Here is an 18,421-nt window from a genome sequence, read left to right on the forward strand (position 1 = left end):
TTTTTTTTAGATAAAATATATATTGAAATGTGTCTTATCAGAAAATGAAAAGAGCATGGCAAATTGTCTCCTACTTATGTAGCTCCCTTAGGGAACTAATAATTGGTGTAAGGGGTTAATAGCCTTAATGGGTTTACTGTGTGGGATCACTCGGGTTACTCCCCACCCCCTCGTGTAATGTAGGATAACTATGCAGAAAGGGCTAGCCACTCCTGAGTACAGTATGTATATCTTTATTTACGTTTTGAGTTTGTCTTGTGACCAGTCATGTCACTATAGGAAGATAGAAGGATATATATAGATCCTCCCAATATTCTAGAAGTAGAAGTAGGTTCTTTGGAGTTTCAGTTAGAGGGACTCACTGTGAGTCATGTATAGATGTTTAAGTGGATAGTTAAGTGTATTAAGGCTGTCCTGTCACCATTTATTGTTTTCAGGTAAGAAACATGCCCTACTGTATAAAGTAATGAATAACAATAATAATAATAAATGACCTTTACTCATGAGCAAATTAGCACTGAAGTATTGTACGATATGTTGTCACTTTGTATGTTGCGCTGGGCCTTTCTGTTTTTGTTTGTATATTTTGCCACGCTCTGTAGAACTGCTTTTTTACAGTAATATATATGCTGTATATATGATGTGAGGGTGGGTTTTGAGGTTCTGGAGCTTGCTGGGTTATTGCAACTGTTGTGGTTTGGTGGCGTAACCCCTCCTCCCCAGGTTTTAAAACTCGCTCCGCCCCCTTTCCAATTAGCAGTTTGTATCATGTGCCTGTGTTTCTCAGACCCAGTATGGTCTTTCTCCCTCCAGCAAAAAAGAGAGGTACGTGAGAATTTTACCAGGTAGTGTTAGGACCTGCAAATTGGTCATGCCTTAATGTTGGCTGCAGGCTTATAATGCTTTGGCCAAAGGGTTTAACTATATGACCCTTACTAATAAACAGATTAGCACTGAAGCATTATACTATATGTTGTGTCACTTTGTATGTTGCTCTGGCCCTTTCTGTTTTTGTATGCCCTATAAAGTTGAGAGAACATTGAGGTGTACTGCTTCCCCAATTAACCAGTGCTACAGAGCTGATTTCCACCTGAATGATAAAAATGTGTTGCTTTGTCCGGAAGAACAAACTGTATACAGCAGCATATAAATGAATAAACCCCTACAGTAGTTGGAATGTGGTTCTGGCGGTGACTATGAAGGGTTGTCTGGGAGAGGTCCTGAAACCCACCCAGACCCCATAAAAGTCCCGCTGCTATGTGACCCACAATACCTGGGGATGCTCCAAAAGTAATGAATGAAATAACTCACACGTGTCTTCACAGTTCATCCGGCTTTAGCTTGGTTCTTGCGTGCACCAGGCTGTATGAAAGTACAGGCAGGGAATCCTCACCGGGGAGGAAAAAACAGCGGGCACGGCCGCGCAACAAATGGCAGAGGCTGGGCTGGGCATAGAACATTCTTTATTGCATCATGGAAGTTAAAAAAGAGAGAGGGGAAGGCACCCATAAAATAAAGAATTTTCTATGCCCAGCCCAGCCTCTGCCCTTTGTTGCGCGGCCGTGCCCGCTGTTTTTTCCTCCCCGGTGAGGATTCCCTGCCTGTCCTATAAAGTTAATGCTCATTTTAATGGCACATGATTGTTCTAATATAGGAAGAGAATTGAGCAGGTGCTCAGTAGGAGTTCTCAGAGTAGTAGCTCCAGAGCATAATAGGATTGGCTCCACCAGAAGGTCCAAAGTAAAGTGCCGATCCGACAAGTATAGACTAAGAATGCCATATACTGATATGGGATAGTGATCCCAGTGAATAATGTTTGCCCCCTAACAAGGGTCCACCTGACATAGGGCCTTATTGAAGCTATGCAGGAGATTGCCAAATTAATCAATACTAAGGGAAACAAGCCTACAGATGCAGCGGCCATTATTTTAACAAATCACGCGGTGTATACCTCGGAATACCCATGTCATGGCGTGGGATTGCTTCCAACCGTACCGCCTCTTGCTGCCTTAAGACGCGAGTGCAGGCGAGTGCATAAAATGGCATTTTAGTGTTCTGGCTTTTAAACACCTGAAATTGACACAGTAGCACCGTACTGTACACATTACAATTCATTAATTTCATTGTATTTAATTGCACACAATCCATGAAATTCAAACAAAGCAACCGCAATAAACACGTGTGCCTGGGGCGATTGGCCGCATTAATGCTGCGTGGAGTACAGCAGCGCACACGAAAACGTCTCCTTCATTTGGTAAAATAATGGCCGCTGCATCTGTAAGTACCTCCCTAGCGTAGGGGTGAGTGCTACCAGGGGCAGAAGCTCCATATTGTTTGACACCAGTTAATGTTTGAAGTGAAGTCTGTCTGTTATATGTCAAGCACGGCTGTGAAAAAAACCTCTTGTTTATACTGTAAAAGTTCCTGGCACCCATCATTATTCTATCTGCATATCCACGCCCAACCTGCTGGATGCAGCACCCTTAACAGGTATGAGACTGAGCACAGCCATGTGTTTATACGGTATATATTCAACTCAATGTAAACTCCCATAGAGCCGGGCAGGGAGGGTTACATTTGGCGCCCAATGTGGGGTTGGGCATGCAAAAGAAACGTTTTTGTTTTTTTGCTTGTTTGGAACTTTGAGCAAAAAAAATGTTTTTGCGATTTTTTGATTTTTTTAAACTGTGAAGAAAAAAGCGTTTTGAAACACTTCACTGAGTTTTTTGTGTGTTTCCTGCTACGGAAACTGTTTTGCTGCTGTTCTGCTTCAAAGACTATTCTTGCAAATACTAGTAATCAGAGACTATGGGGCCTATTCACTAAACTACCATAAAATCAGTGCATTGCCGAGCGACTTTGCATTGTTTAATTGCACTATAAAACATGTGTATCAAAACGGTATTCACTAATAAAAAACACCATTTTTTTAAAAGTTTGGTAAAAAAATGCAACATCGTACTACTTGGTTTTTGTTTTTTGTGTTACCGCTCGGAAACTGTTTGTTTAAACTGCAGCCTGGAAAAGTTGCATGGAGACGCTGCATCTCCATGCACGGCTCCTTACAGCCGATACGGGGTGCCGGTATCCCCCTGCTATTGTTAAATCTTCCGCGTCATGTGAACGGGGGATTTAAATACTGCAGGAGATACCGGCACCCCATACCAGGGCCTGTAACTCGGGAAGCAGGGGGTCCCCAAGGCAGAAATCAATGCGGTTCAGCTCAGAAGACCCCCTGCTCCCGCACACTAGTATTAAAGGAAACAAAATCATTACTGTAGCCGCTAGCCGCTAAGACAATGAAGGTGCTTTAATGTGATTTTTACTAATAGTGTTCGGGAGCAGGGGGTCTCCTGAGCTAAACTGCATTCATTTCAGTCTTGGGGACCCCTTTCTTCCCGAGAAACAGGCCCTGGTATGGGGTGCTGGTATCTCCTGTGCATTTTAATCTCCCGCGTCACGTGACGTCTCCAGTAACTTTGGAACCCCGATATGTAAAGGATATTGGGGACAACATCATGTTTCTTTAGGAAAGAGTGTAGCCCCTCTGGGGACTACTAATTGGTGTAAGGGGTTAAGAGCCTTAGTAGGTTAACTGTGTGGTATCACTCAGGTTACTCCCCTCCCCATCTTGTTATGTAGCATGACTGTGCAGAGAATAGTTACTTCTCATAATGTCTTGTGACCAGTGATGTCACCATAGGGAGATAGCTCCACCTAATATTCTAGAAGCAGATTCCTTGGAGTTTCAGTTAGAGGGCCTCACCTAAGGATTTTATGTCACCATTTATTGTTTTCAATTAAGGAACGTGCCCTATAAAGATAGAGCCGTAGTAATTGCCCATGATTGTTCTCATTCACCATGATTGTTCTCATTCAGGAAGAGGAGTGAGTAGGTGCTCAGCAGGAGTTGTCAGAGTATTAACTCCAGGGCATAATTGGATCAGCCACAGCAGAAGGTCCTCAGTAAAATCCCAACCCAACAAGTGCTGTATAGACTTATGCCGTATACCGAATCGGGATAGTCACCCTACCGTATAGTTAATGCCCCCCAACAAAGGTCCATCTGAGATAGGGCATTATTGAAGCTATGCAGGAGATTGTCAATCTAGCCAATATTACAGGAAAGAAGCATTCTGTATGTACCTCCCCAGAGTAGGAATGATAGCTACCAGGGGAAGAAGCACAGAGTAACCATATTGTTTAACACCAGTTAATGTCTGAAGGGAAGTCTGTCTGTTATATGGCTGTGAATAAAGCTCTTGTTTGTACTTAAAACATTTCCTGGCACCTATCATTATTCTATTCTCACTGACCTAGCACCCTGAACAGGTATGAGAGACTGACCACAATCTTGTAATTATATATCTATATATACAACTCTATGTAAACTCCTTTAGAGCAGGGCATGGAGGGTTACATCTAGAACAAAGATATCTAGCTAGAACTACAGCTGAATGATAACACTTCTGTTGCATGGAAGATATAAAGGATTCCATTCACTGACGATCCTAGCAACTGAAACAAATAGAGACAGAAACAATTTTTGGGGTGGTTCTGAATAGCTTATTGAAAATGTTTTCATAATTTGTAGAATTCACATATAAGTAGAGCACATTTTTAATTTGTAACAGCATATTTATTAAAACCTACATTTTAAGGGGTTAAAATATTTCAAAACAAGTGTGAAACTGGAGTGCACCCATATTAGGATTTTCTGTGTCTCTACAAATACTCTGTTCAAGGTCTGATTTAAACCCATGGTAACACCCACACACCATTGAAACGTCAACACGTCAACACGGAAATAAAGAGCAGAGTGAGGAATTTGCCATTTATACAAATTCTATTCAATATGGTGTGAAGGTGTCAGTGCTACAGAAGAACTCCACTCCATTCATTGAATGGGACTAATGTCTTATCCCACACACAGTAATGGCCTCTGAACAATTGAATAACCTATGTGTAATTACTGTGTAGTACCATTAATGTTTATTTCAGCAATCTAAACTTTGACTTATGTTTATTTTTTAACAGAAAGACATCATTCATTTAAAAATAAATGTCTTTAAGAGTGAAAATGGGGCATAAACCGTTTGCAAAATAATGTCTACAGCATTAGCATTTCTTGGAAAAAATGTTCTCATCAACGGAGCTGTACAGATCCCTGACACCTCTACAGCTGGACTGCTGTTTGGATTTAGTCATATTGAGCACCACAGAAAGGAGGACTTATTGTGGAAGTTATGGATCAGATTGGTTGAAGATGATAAATATTAATCGCATACTGGCTGTTTTTACTGCAAAGTTAGCTATATGAAATGTCAAACTAATGTGTCTCTAATCTCTGTGCTTAAAACAAGTCACTTGTCGCTTAAAATATTTTTTGAAAAAGAAAACGTGTTCGGCATTATACATTTACAATAATAACTATTTAAAACATTTCAGCAGCAACATGTTGAGAAAAAAGTCACCACAAATAACATTTGACTTTTGTGCCTTTTATGTCCCATATGGCAGCTAACATTTCTGTTGCGTTACTAAGACACCAAGCAAAGGAACAGTTTTTAAGTAACAAGTTCTTATCCATTACACCATAAATAATTAATTGTAGCATTCAAACACATTGCCACTTTACATACCATTTTTTACAAAGAGACAGGTGGTTGGTGTTGCAACGATATTTACTGCAGCATCAGGCCTGGTTTACTTAAACGGTTCCACCTATTTATTTTTTTACTAAGGTGGGAAGTAGGGGGTCTTTGGAACTGAGCCCTGGCTAATTTCGGCTCCGGGGACACCCTGGTTCCCGAGATACTAGCATCTGAAGGTTCCATCACCTGCCGGGAAATAAGATGGAGGTTTAAATCTCCTGTGACATGCAGGCCAATACAAAGCCACAACGTCATCCAAAACAGCTTCCTATTGTCCTGCATACCACCAGAGATTTAAGAACCAGGAAGTAACTGGCAGAAACTACAGAGTTGTGTATCTGCGTAACTAGAGGTTCCCCAGAGCTGAAATGAGTCAGGTTTCAGTTCCAAAGACCCCCTGGAAGGGAGGTCGTAATCAAATGGCTGCTGATGGAACAGCAGGTCACCATTACTCCCTAGCACAGAATAGCACAAACAAGGTGAATACCCACAGCACTCCTTGTAGTTAAAATTCCTTTACATGCCTTAATTATTCACCAAAGTTTCCAAGGTTGCTCCACATAACAGAGACAAAAATAGGCAATGTTTCAGGCTTAACACCCTTTTCCAAGCCCCAGTAACAATACACATGGAAAACCCACTTATAAAACCTAAGCAGTGCGAAATGGGGTCCAATGATTTCCCACAATACAGAAATTATGTCAATGCCGGCTTCATACTGTTGATGTGTCGCTATGCAACCTCTATCAACAAAGAATTCGAATATCGGGTTGTCCTGACATAAATGGGAGGCTGAATTCCCCCACTGTCGACAATCGCGTCTGAATGACAGACCATCAGCGAGCATGCCTTGTCTATTAAAAGTTATTGCGGTTTCATAGTAACATGACACTGAAATGTCAGGTCTTCTGCACTATCCTACAGGGACTATACAAACAAATGTTATAAGAAGAGTCATACCGGCTGATGGTCTGCTATTTAGATGTGATGGTCATCTGTTAAAGAATTCTGCCTCCCGTTTATGTTATGACAACCTGATACCCGCATTCTATGTTGATAGCGGTTGCCTAGTGACACTATAACAGAATGAAGCCAGCATTGGTGTCATTTCCATATTACGGACCCGCTGTTTCGCACTGCTTAAGGTTTTTAAGTAGGTTTTACATTCATATTGTTAGTGTGGTTTGAGAAAGGGCATTAAGCGTTAAGCCTGAAACATTGTCTGTTTGTGTCTGTGTTATGTGGAGCAACCTTGTAAACGTTGTTAATAATAAATTCATGCAAAGGAATTTGTATAGCTACAGGGAGTGCTGTGGACATTCACTTTTTTTCATAAAATCGCCTAAACATTTATTGTTTTTTTTTTTAATACATTTTTTGACCCATTATGTCCCCCAGAGCTGACTTATAGTACTCTCCGCTCCAATGGCCTCCTGCTTCCTGAGATAGGTGCTTTTGAATGAGCTAGTAGTGAAAACAAAACAATCTCTTGTAGTGGCCACAGTAGTGAGGCTGTCTGACCCTGGTGGCCATATTGTTCCCCAGGACATTTATTCTATTTAGCTGTAGAGTACTTTTCAGTAATTTTATTTTTACAGAATCCAATTAATGTAGATGGCATACACCTATTTCATCATAAAGTTTAACATCCTTGCACTATTACCATGTTCCTATTCCATTAGACGTAAGGTAAAGAACACAATTCGAAAATCAGTATTTAAATGCACACAGCATACAGAAAAAAGCTTCAACCAATACGTTCGAACACTTCTATCACTCATTCATTCTATCTATAGCCACATTTCTGTCACGTGCTGCACTTACGCAAGCAATATCTATTTTAGTGTCTTTATAATTGTTTCGGGGGTGAAGCATTGCTTTTTTTTTTTTTTTTAGAATAAATTCGCTGATTTTACAACTTTAGCAAATGTATTACGTTGCTTGCACATATTCTTCCCTCCCCTTAATATTCAGAGAAGTGTCTCATGTCAAATGCCTATTGCTACCGTATGTTCAATAAAGTGTTATCAGCAAGCCATTTTTAAAAGTATGTTTGCTTCTTCACAGTTCCCTATGTGATAATACAGAAGGTTTTAGCGTTTGTAGTTTTCCATGATTGACAATTTCTCAAATTATGATGTAGCCAGGTCACCTGATGGCTACTATTCTGCCCTTGGGCTGGCAGTAAACCCTGGTACAATCAGGTTGCGAGTAGTTGGTATGGGGTTTTCCCCCTTCCCTTTGGTACTGCACTTGAGTGACATCAGGGGGTGGTACATCCTGTTGTAGCTGGGACAATGGGGTGCCCACCTCCTGGCTGTACTTAAGGGCAGGACCGCCCTAAAGTTAGGAATGTCCTTCCCCCTCTGAGGAAGGCAGGTCACACAACAGGGAGTCTGAGATTGGGGCTTTCCCATGTGCTCTTCCCTCTGGGGGAGAGTGAGTGTGGACCATACCTCTACCTCCACTAGGGAGGTGGGGAAGAGCTAGGATGGCTGGGGGTGCCCTTGGCCTGTACTGACGGTCCAGGGACCATTATTCAGTGAGAGCTGAGAGTACTGCATCGGGCAGAAGCCTGCCGTGTAACTGTGCTGTACAGAGTGAATAAACCGTTCCTGTTGTTATATACCTCCTGCCTGGTGCGTGACCTTACAGAGGGGAGAGGTAATAAGTTCTACCATGGGAGATCACCTTCAGTTTCTGGAGCCTACGGCAGATGGAGGCGCTGCACTGCTAAAGAGATATGTGGGGTATGAGCCCCAGAAGCCTGTTCCTGTGTCCCCACTACCATCGGCGGACGACTCAGCCCTCCTGTTGTCAGCAGGTATATGCACCATACACCCTGTAATGGCTCCGATCTGTGATTGGGTGGGGGAAACACTGGTACAATGGCATAAATAATGGTGCAAATCTTGGAAAGAGTGAATGGGTTTGCTGCTTTACTGTACATATGCAGCAGCTGGTACTGCAGTGAATGGTAGTTAGAGACTGTAGTCACTGTAACCCAGATCCACAAAGTTCCGTTATTGACTTAATGAGCTGTTAACTTAAGTACTAACGGTATCTATAAAGCTCACTAATGCAGTGTTAAGTGCTGTTTTCAGTCGTAATAAGCCCTTGCGTTGCTATAACGGCCGTTAGTGCTAATTATTTAGTAGGGATTTAACAATCCATTACTGAGGTCATACCAGGACATACTTGACACGAGAGTTAACTCTCAATGTATTACTTCCTGGTAAAATATTTTAGAAATACATAATAAAATAAGAAGAGGGGCAGATCCACAGAGCTCTGTTAAATCATGTAAATAATGTAATAATGTGACGTTACCTACTGTAAATAGGTAATGGATGTTAGCGTCCCTCAGTTTAACAGGTATCCACAAAGCTAATTACATGCAAAAAACACAGGCGTTAGAGCCCTTATTATCATATGACTAACGTGGCGGCAGCCAGATAATGCTGACATAAGACAATCCAGGCGCTAGATGCTAGTAACGCTGACTCGTGTTAGCCATATGCTAAGGAAGATATTTAGGTATATATTGCAACCTGGCATCTGCCTTTAACAGGCATTTTTATTAACCCCTTCGAAGCCATACTGGCCATGGAGGCATGCATTATGCATGACTTCATGAGTACTATGGTAGCCAAGATATACAAACATTGTAACTACCTTCCTTCCATTGTATGACATAGTTACAACCGCAATGGCATACAAGGAGTTAACCACCAACAAACCTAACCCCCTCACTCCCCCTCTACAGTACTGGGCATTAGCAGCCCTACTAGCCAGAGGTGGCTAATATGGCCAATGGCCAATTTAAACAATTACACCATAAACATTCCAATTAAAAAAATACTGTTACACATAGTCTTGTGTATATCTCTCTATATTATAAAAAAAAGTTATACTGCTCTACTCACAAGTTCATAATGCAATCCTCCATTTAATGTGACTGCCAAGAACTGTGGAAATACAACTTTTCAGGTCCCATATGGGCCTTTCATTAGATGAAAGGTCCATATGGGACCTGAAACATTGTCTACTTTGAATCTCTGTTCCAAAGGAGACCTGTACAGATGCAGCATTATGGTTGGCGCGCGCCACCCCTAAATCCGCTGCAACACCGAGTTTTCTTCATCTGTGCTCACAGCGTCCCAGTAAGGAGACAATGGCCCATCGGGATTAACACAGCGGGCTTCATGCGTCTGAATGGAACTGGCGCTGTGTGAATCCTACCAGGCTTCACCTGTTTGTAAGGCTGCGCATATAGTGCCGGCAACAGCCAGGCGACGTCGCGTCACAACAAATGCATTGCCGCCTTCATGTGCGCTTATAGTATGCGCGCCACGACAGCGCGACGGAGTGATGGCTTGGTCTCGATCGCTGGAAGTCATCTCAATTTGATTTTTCCAGTGATCACAGCCTGACGTTACTGCCACCTTCACGTCGCCGTCGCCAGCACTATAAGCGTAGCCTTAGAGACACGCAGTAAGAGTGATACAGAATCAGTCACTCTACCTGCGCGCCACTAACACGTGATCGTGTAGCTTTTATTTTATTTTAATAACACAGTATTGAAGCAGGGGGTCTCCGGAGCTAAACCGCATTAATTTCAGCCCGGGGACCCCCTGCTTCCTGAGTTACAGGCACCCCATAACAGGGCCTGTAACTTACTGCGCGTCTCTTACAGACAGGTGCAACCCGATAGAATTCACACACCGCGAGTCTTATTTTTTAATTAAGAATATTAAAATCTTTAAAAAACAGGCCCCCAAAAATGCGCACTTACAGTAACGCAATAGCTAACCGAGGATGGGTTGGAACTGGAGCTCAGAAGTGTTCTCACCACTGCTAGGCCAAACGCCGATCCGATCATCTGTAGTATCTTCGTGACATCACTTCTGGCTTGGTCTGTTCTCCTCTACAATGTCAGGATCTCTCTCCAGTCTTGTCTTCTCTGTTCACTCAACGCATTTCGCTCCTTTGACTTCGTCAGGAGTTATCACTGAGAGAGTCTAGGTAGCCACAATGGGTACATGGGAAAAATATTGGATATACCCCATCATTGTAGACGGCCATCATCTTGAGGGCAATAAGCCCCCTGGAACCAACCCCCCAAATGGACCAATGCCCAACCATAAAAACTATATTCCCATGCCAAAAATCATACAAAATGTAAAAATCACAAAACCATAAAAATGAAAAACAATCCACACGCACAATGGTGAAAAAGAAATAAGAAACCCCAAGAAATAAAATCAATCCAGGCCTACTTGTAATCCGAAGAGTGATCCTCACCCTGATCAACACGCTGGATTCTCTGTTGGTTGAAGAGTCTTCATCTATAAGTATTTCTTCTTTTCTTTCTTCGTCTGTTCTTTCTTCGTCTGTTCCTCTAGACCAGGGGTCGGCAACTTGCGGCTCCCAAGCCACATGCGGCTGTTTTCGCACCTACTGGCGGCTCTCGTGCACTGTCCTGGGTTGCCACTCCCCAGCTGTGTGCCTCTCTCCCTCACTGTCCTGCCGGTCGCTGTGGGGGGCCTAGCTGGAGCTTGTGTCGGGCCTCTTGTTGCCGTCGGGCCCAGCTTCTTCCCAGCTGCTGGCCTGCCACTTTCCTACACTATCCCATGCCTGGCCTCTCTCATGCTGTCTGCCTTCTACATCACTGAGAAGCCCCTCGTGGGACAATGCAGGAGAGAGGCAGGCCCAATGTAAGTGTGTATGTGAATGTATGTATGTGTGTTTGTGTGTGTATTGGGGGGGTAGTCTGTGTGTATTGGGGGGGTACTCTGTGTGTATTGGGGGGGGATAGTCTGTGTGTATTGGGGGTGTAGTCTGTGTGTATTGGGGGTTGTCTGTGTGTATTGGGGGGTGTATTGGGGGGTAGTCTGTATGTATTGGGGGGGTAGTCTGTGTATTTGGGGGGGGTAGTCTGTGTGTATTTGGGGGTCAGGTAGTGTGTGTTTATTTGGGGGTGTAGGGTGTGTGTATTTGGGGGGTAGTGTGTGTGTATTTGGGGGGAATATTGTGTTTGTGTGTGTGTGTGTTTGTATTTGGGGGGTAATGTGTGTGTGTGTATTTGGGGGGTGTAGTGTGTGTGTATTTGGGGGGTAATGTGTGTGTGTACATTTGGGGTGGGTAGTATGTGTATTTGGGGGGTAGTGTGTGTGTATTTGGGGTGTGTGTGTGTGTGTGTGTGTGTGTGTGTGTGTGTGTGTGTGTGTGTGTGTGTGTGTGTGTGTATGTGTGTGTGTGTATGTATTTGGGGGGTAGTGTGTGTGTGTGTGTGTGTGTGTGTGTGTGTGTGTGTGTGTGTGTGTGTGTGTGTGTGTGTGTGTGTGTATATTTAGTGGGTAGTGTTTGTGTGTGTATTTGGGGGGTGAAGTATGTGTGTATGTATTTGGGGGGTACTGTGTGTGTGTGTATTTGGGGGCGTAGTGTGTGTGTGTATTTGGGGGGGTAATGTGTGTGTGTATTTGGGGGGTAGTGTGTGTGTATTTGGGTGGGTAGTGTATGTGTGTATTTATGGGGGTAGTGTGTGTGTGTGGGGGGGGGTAGTGTATATGTATTTGGAGGGGGTAGTGTGTGTGTATTTGGGGGTAGTGTATGTGTGTATTTATGGGGGTAGTGTGTGTGTGTGTGGGGGGGTAGTGTATATGTATTTGGAGGGGGTAGTGTGTGTGTATTTGGGGGTAGTGTATGTGTATTTAGGGTTAGGGGAGAGGTTAGTGTATGTGTATTGGGGGTTGGGGGAGGTTAAATGTGTGTATGTATTATGTATTTGTAAATGTTTTGCCCAGAAAAACAATGAACAAAAATAAAAATAAAGGGACTTATTATTGTGAGATGCATTTGATTCCCCGACATATTTTTTTCTTTCCCTAATTATGATTGAAGTAAGTCTGTTGTTTGTTAATGCTTATACAGTATATACCTATTAGTGTGTGTACAGTATATGCATGTGTTTGTGGGGGTGTAATATTCATGCATGTGTTGCGACTCTCAGAATATTTTGGACAAAGACTTTTTTTTATTAAATGGCTCTTCTCCCTTGAAAGGCTGCAGACCCTTGCACTAGATGTATTCTATCTTTCTTCCCTCACTGAATGTAGACTCTACTGCAATGTATGGTCTTTTGGGAACGCCCAAGGCTGAAGGAGTGGCTCAGCGAGTAAAGGCACTGACTCTGAAAACGAACACACTGAGGGAAGTGTAGTTCAAGTCCTAATGTCAACTGCTTGTGACTTGAACCACACTCCCCTCAGTGTCTAGTGCTTGTGAGCTTGGGCAAGTCATTTTATCTCCCTGTGCCTCAGGCACCAAAACTTACATTGTAAGCTCTACATGGCATTGTGCCTGTAAAAAGTGCTGCGTACACTGTCAGCCCTATACAAAAAAAATATTATTATTATTATTATTTATAGGGGATCATGGCTGTGCAGAAGCAGAAGTATCACATGGTACAGCAACCAAACACATTGCTTGCAGAAACATTTAATTGTCGCCTATTTCTTTTGACATCACAGATGGGGTGTCATAACATTTTGCATTACACCACAACAAAGACCCCACAGGGTTAAAAATCAAAGGGATTGAAGGGGTAATCTTGATGAAATGGGTGGTGATAGTTTTTTTAAAAACTCAGACAGAGGGAGAGTTATGAGATATATACATTCAATTCCATCTCTCCACATGGTCTGACCATAGACATGAACTTCACTGCTTTTATTTAGTTTCACTGCGTTCTGTTTATAACTTAATCAAGAGTTTTTTTTTAGTTTCTATTTAGAGTTTTATTTAGGGTCCCACGTAGAATCTTATTGACTGAATTTTAAAATACCTTTGATTTATTGACAATTTATTTCATATTTGTTGTTTATTTTTATTGGTTAGTTTTTATATTGATACACTGTTGCATTCATGCATTTATACTAGTGTTGCACCAGGTACCCGGGGGGAAAAAAATTACCCGGCCAGGTAACCGGTTACTCGGCTGGGTAGTTTTGGCTTATATGCAGGTGGCGGAGGGTAAGGAGGTCTGCGGTGGAGGGTGAGGAGGACCACGGCGACATCTTGGTGGTGGTGGGAGCTGAGAACGTCATTCTTCAGCCAGTGGGAGCAGCTAAAGTCAGCCTTCACAGCCGGTGCCAGTGTGAGCAGAGGAACATGTGCACCGGAAGTCGCTCTCCTCCTCGGCTGTCAATAGTAACGCTCCCGTTCCAGGGACATGTTCCTCTGCTCCCAGCAGCACCAGCTGTGAAGGATGTTTTCTGCTGCTCCCACCGGCTGAAGAATGATGTCGTCTGCTGCCACCGCCTGAAGGATGTCTTCCTCTGCTCTCACCTTCACCAGGATGTCACTGTGATCTTCCCCACATTCCGCTGTGGTCCTCCTCACCATCTGCCAGCGGCTGCAGGTAAGTCTTCTGCTGCTCTGCTCCTGCCGTTCTCCAAGAGGAGGACCGAGGGAGCAGAGCAGAATGGAAATTACCCTTCACCGGGTTCCAGCCCCCTGGTGCCGGGTCCGGGTAATTTCCTGGTACTGAAAATATTACTGGGTACCGGGTAGTTTCCGGGTACCCGGTACATCACTAATTTATACAGTACTATTATTACTTTCATTTTCTGTCCCTCCTTTATATATACACACATATAGGATGTAAGCCCCTTCTAGTTAAAGGCTACATCAGGTCTCCACTCTATATTTAAATATTGACATATATTCATATCTATATATTTCTTTACCAATATGATATATTATACTATATATTTTTATTTAATATATTTTTTTATATGCAACCCCCCCCCCCATCCTCTAGGGTTTACTACAGGGTTGGAGTGGATCAGGCAACTGAGTGTTGCCATGGGTTCATGGGATCACAGGGAGTATATAGAGGAGGGGGAAGGTTGGAGAAAGTTACTATAAGTTCCCTGGAGGACAAGAGGAGGAGAGCCTCGGGGAGAAGAGATAAAGATGTTCCAAAATTAATAACCTAGACCAGGCCCCTTTTATTTTGTTGTGTTGAAGATAGGGACAGTGCCCCTGATTTAGGATCCCAGATGAAAGCAGATGGAGTTCTAGAGTTCTTAAAGATAGGAAAATTACATGCCACAGAGGGCCTCAGGAAAGAGGGCTCCCGGGTGTTGGCGGATTGGCTCTAGCTGCAGGTCCGCATTCATATTCCTCATCAGTTGGTATGAAAGTGGCAGTTCCCAAACAGGTCTTGTGATCAATCGCAAAGGACCCCCCTTATTTTCCCGTAAGGGCCCAGCTAACCCTGGTTAATACAGAAGAGGGTTCTTAGTTGTTCTGGGCATTCTATGAGTTATTACAGTCACTGTACTTTAAGTCAGTCACTGGGTGTTGTACTGTACCTCGGTGGCTATATATCTGGTATGTGACATCACACTGGTAACATCATAATGAAAGTCAGATGGCTATAAAGTTTACTCAGAAAGCAGACAAATAAAGAAAGAGAGTGTCAGTTGGCACGTGAGGCGATATCATAAGATATTAAAGGAAAGTGATGGGAAGGGGAGAGATGAGGGAGGGAAATAGAGGGTGTTGAGACATGGAGGGGAGGGATGAAGTTGTCTCTTCCTGAGATACGCCAGGTATTTTCAGTTAGTGTGTATATCTATTCTAAACGCTGCTGCCAGAATCACTCTACTCTTTCCTAGATCTGTCTCAGCATCTCCCCTCATGAAATCCCTCTCCTGGCTTCCTATCAAATCCCGCATCTCACACTCCATTCTTCTACTCACTTTTAAAGCTTTACACTCTTCTGCCCCTCCTTACATCTCAGCCCTAATTTCTCGTTATGCACCATCCAGACTCTTGCGTTCTTCTCAAGGAAGTCTTCTTTCTACCCCCTTTGTATCTAAAGCCCTCTCCCGCCTTAAACCTTTTTCACTGACTGCCCCACACCTCTGGAATGCCCTTCCCGTCAGTACCCGACTAGCACCATCTCTATCCACCTTTAAGACCCACCTTAAGACACACTTGCTTAAAGAAGCATATGAATAGCACTGTGGATATTCTGAACACATGATACATAAAGCTTGGCCCCCTGCAGACACACTTACCAGAACTCCCTCCTACTTTCTCTGATCGTTCTCCCTACCTAACAATTCGACTGTAAGCTCCTCAGGGCAGGGACTCCTCTTCCTTAATGTTACTTTTATGTCTGAAGCACTTATTCCCATGACCTGTTATTTATATTATCTGTTAATTATTTGATTACCACATGTATTACTACTGTGAATCGCTATGTACATTAATGGCGCTATATAAATAAAGACATACAATACAATATATAATATTTATTTTTAACTATTGGTTCTATTCCTGTTACCTAATACTCCATGGCAGCATAGGGGGATTTAAACAACATGCCTTCCCATGCCTATCCTCTGCATACCCCTGAGGAAGTAGGAATAGCTTCTATGAAAAACATAGGGCTTCTAAGGGCAACAAAAGAAACTTACAATGAGGTGCCGGCAACCCCGAGTGATGTCATAGGACTGCGACTTCCACAAGGTCAGACGAGGGATCAGTATCACAACAGAGACGTGGAGTGGTGATCCCTGCGACAGCAGACATCATGGAAGTCTTTCTATGGGAGAAAGACATTCAGCTGCCAGGACCCAAAAGCCATTTCGTGAGTGCAAAGTCTCTAACTCCTGTATAATTATTATTATTATTAAAGCTGTATTACAATATTGAAGGTGTAGTTGCGCTTATATTTTCCAGCCATACATATAGAGAGCAAGAAAGTAAGGTGCGCAAATTACCAGCAGACCAAAGTAGAAATGTATCTGTAAATGCTGCCATACTGTAATGGTTATACACAGTAACCGGTTATAGATACAAAGGATATAAACAGGCGCAGTAACAGAAGTGGGTAATAAATGCCAGAAAATCTGGCTATAAAGGGAAACATGTAATTGAAAGATTCATTAAGAAAATAATGGTCCAAAGATCTGCGGAACCTGTAAATGAAAAAGAGATTCCAATATGGGGAAGTACGTTTGTATTAGGGCTGGTCCCCGCTGGCTACTGCAGCGCCCGCTGTGGCGGACGCTGCAGGGACGAGAGCCCTCCCCTCAATGGCGCCGGGCCCGCTGCGAGGGGGGGCCGCAGCGCTGTGGCGCGAGTTGCTCCTGCTCTCAATAGAATTGAAAGCAGGACTCGCTACGGAGCGCTAAGCCACACCTCCGGCGGTTCAGCCAATGAGGGCGAACCTGCCGGGTGACGCGCCCCCGTCACTCCCTCGCCAAGCCCGCCCTCCCCCCCGGTCTTTTGGTCTGCAGCTCCCTGCAGACCGGGGAATCGGCTGCATGCGCCGCCAGTCTCACGGGCGCGCGTGCAGCGGAGGTACTGGGGCCTCAGCCTATGTGTGTACAGCGCAAAGTAGGCAGCTACAGTAGAGGCAACGTTTATTCTAACATTTGCCGTAAACTAGCCGGGTTACATTCTGGGTATGTGCTGGGTATGTGCTGGGTATGTTCTGGGCTAGTTTGAGGCATGTTTAAGGCATTTCTGCATTGACTAACGACCCATAGGATTAACACAGCAGGGATCCCTGGCAGTCCAATTCAGTTTGAATGGGACTGCCAGGGACCCCCGCTGTTAATCTGATAGGCCATTAATCAATGCAGAAATGCTGGGGCTAGTTTAAGGAACGTTTAAAGCATGTATTCAGAATGTACCTGGGTGTTTCCTGGGTTTTTTGGGGAATTGCCACTGGTTTTTGTTCGAATAAGAGTTGCCTCTACTGTACTTACAATGTACCAGGTATTTCAGGCATTTCAGGATAACAATCCTATAACAGCTGAGGCAGTGTGTCCGGAACAGCCTGGTCTCCACCGGGATCACTACCGGAACGTCGGGTCAGTCCAGAGTTCCAGCTCTCATGTGTCTCACCTTCCACGTCCCGTAGATATGACGACAGGAGAGGCTGAGTAAATTAATCAGCTGAGAGGACGGCTGCAACCAATCTTCATTTATATTTATTTAGATTCACAAACACCACTTCTCTTTGCTCTTTATTAACATGTTTCACTTTATTTATCATCATATATCATTTAGATGGTTCATACATATGCACAAGAATATAGTTATTCATCACGGCACCAACAATATATAAATTGAATATTAATTGAGCACATTTTCATCATTTTCTTTATTTCGGTTGATGGATATTACTGTCAACGTAATTTATTTCCGTGCATCGCTGACCTGGTGGCTTTCAGATCTGTTCCTTTCCAGCGCTCATCCGACAATCTAATCGTTATAGAGCGGTTCCTTAATAACTCTGTTGGTTCATATAGTTTCGGTCGAATTAGTCATTTTTTTCTGGAAATACTATATATAAATTGTCCTGTAAGGTGGCTAGTAGAAAATACCCATCAATATAATACTTCTATTAATGTATATAAATCTAGCCAAGATGGGTGATTTCTGGATACTATACAGATAACATAGGAAAAGATGGATATGTTATCTTGCGTATATATTCATCTTTACTTATCTTTGCTGTCCTTTCAAGCCTCACTGTAGTATGGAGGTTTTTTTTATATCACATTAAAATTACAAAGGGTTTGTTGAATGAGGTGGTTGTACCCACGAAGAAGGCTGCCAGTATCCAGAGGATTTCCTACTTGGGCCCATTGGGGTTACAGTGGACTTTGGGACATTTATGCTAAGTTTTTGGACTTTTTATGTTATTATGCTTTTAGAATTGTATTAATGTTTATCTT

The 18,421-nt window shown here is 43.2% G+C and overlaps 1 protein-coding gene across 1 annotated transcript in view; it reads left to right on the top strand.

Annotated features, from left to right (window-relative positions):
• Window positions 1-18,421, top strand: part of PPP2R2B (protein phosphatase 2 regulatory subunit Bbeta) — a 306,916-nt gene that overhangs the window by 25,175 nt on the left and 263,320 nt on the right. The window lies entirely within an intron of this gene.

This window comes from Ascaphus truei, chromosome 5, assembly GCF_040206685.1.
Source record: "Ascaphus truei isolate aAscTru1 chromosome 5, aAscTru1.hap1, whole genome shotgun sequence".
Lineage (NCBI taxonomy): Eukaryota > Metazoa > Chordata > Amphibia > Anura > Ascaphidae > Ascaphus > Ascaphus truei.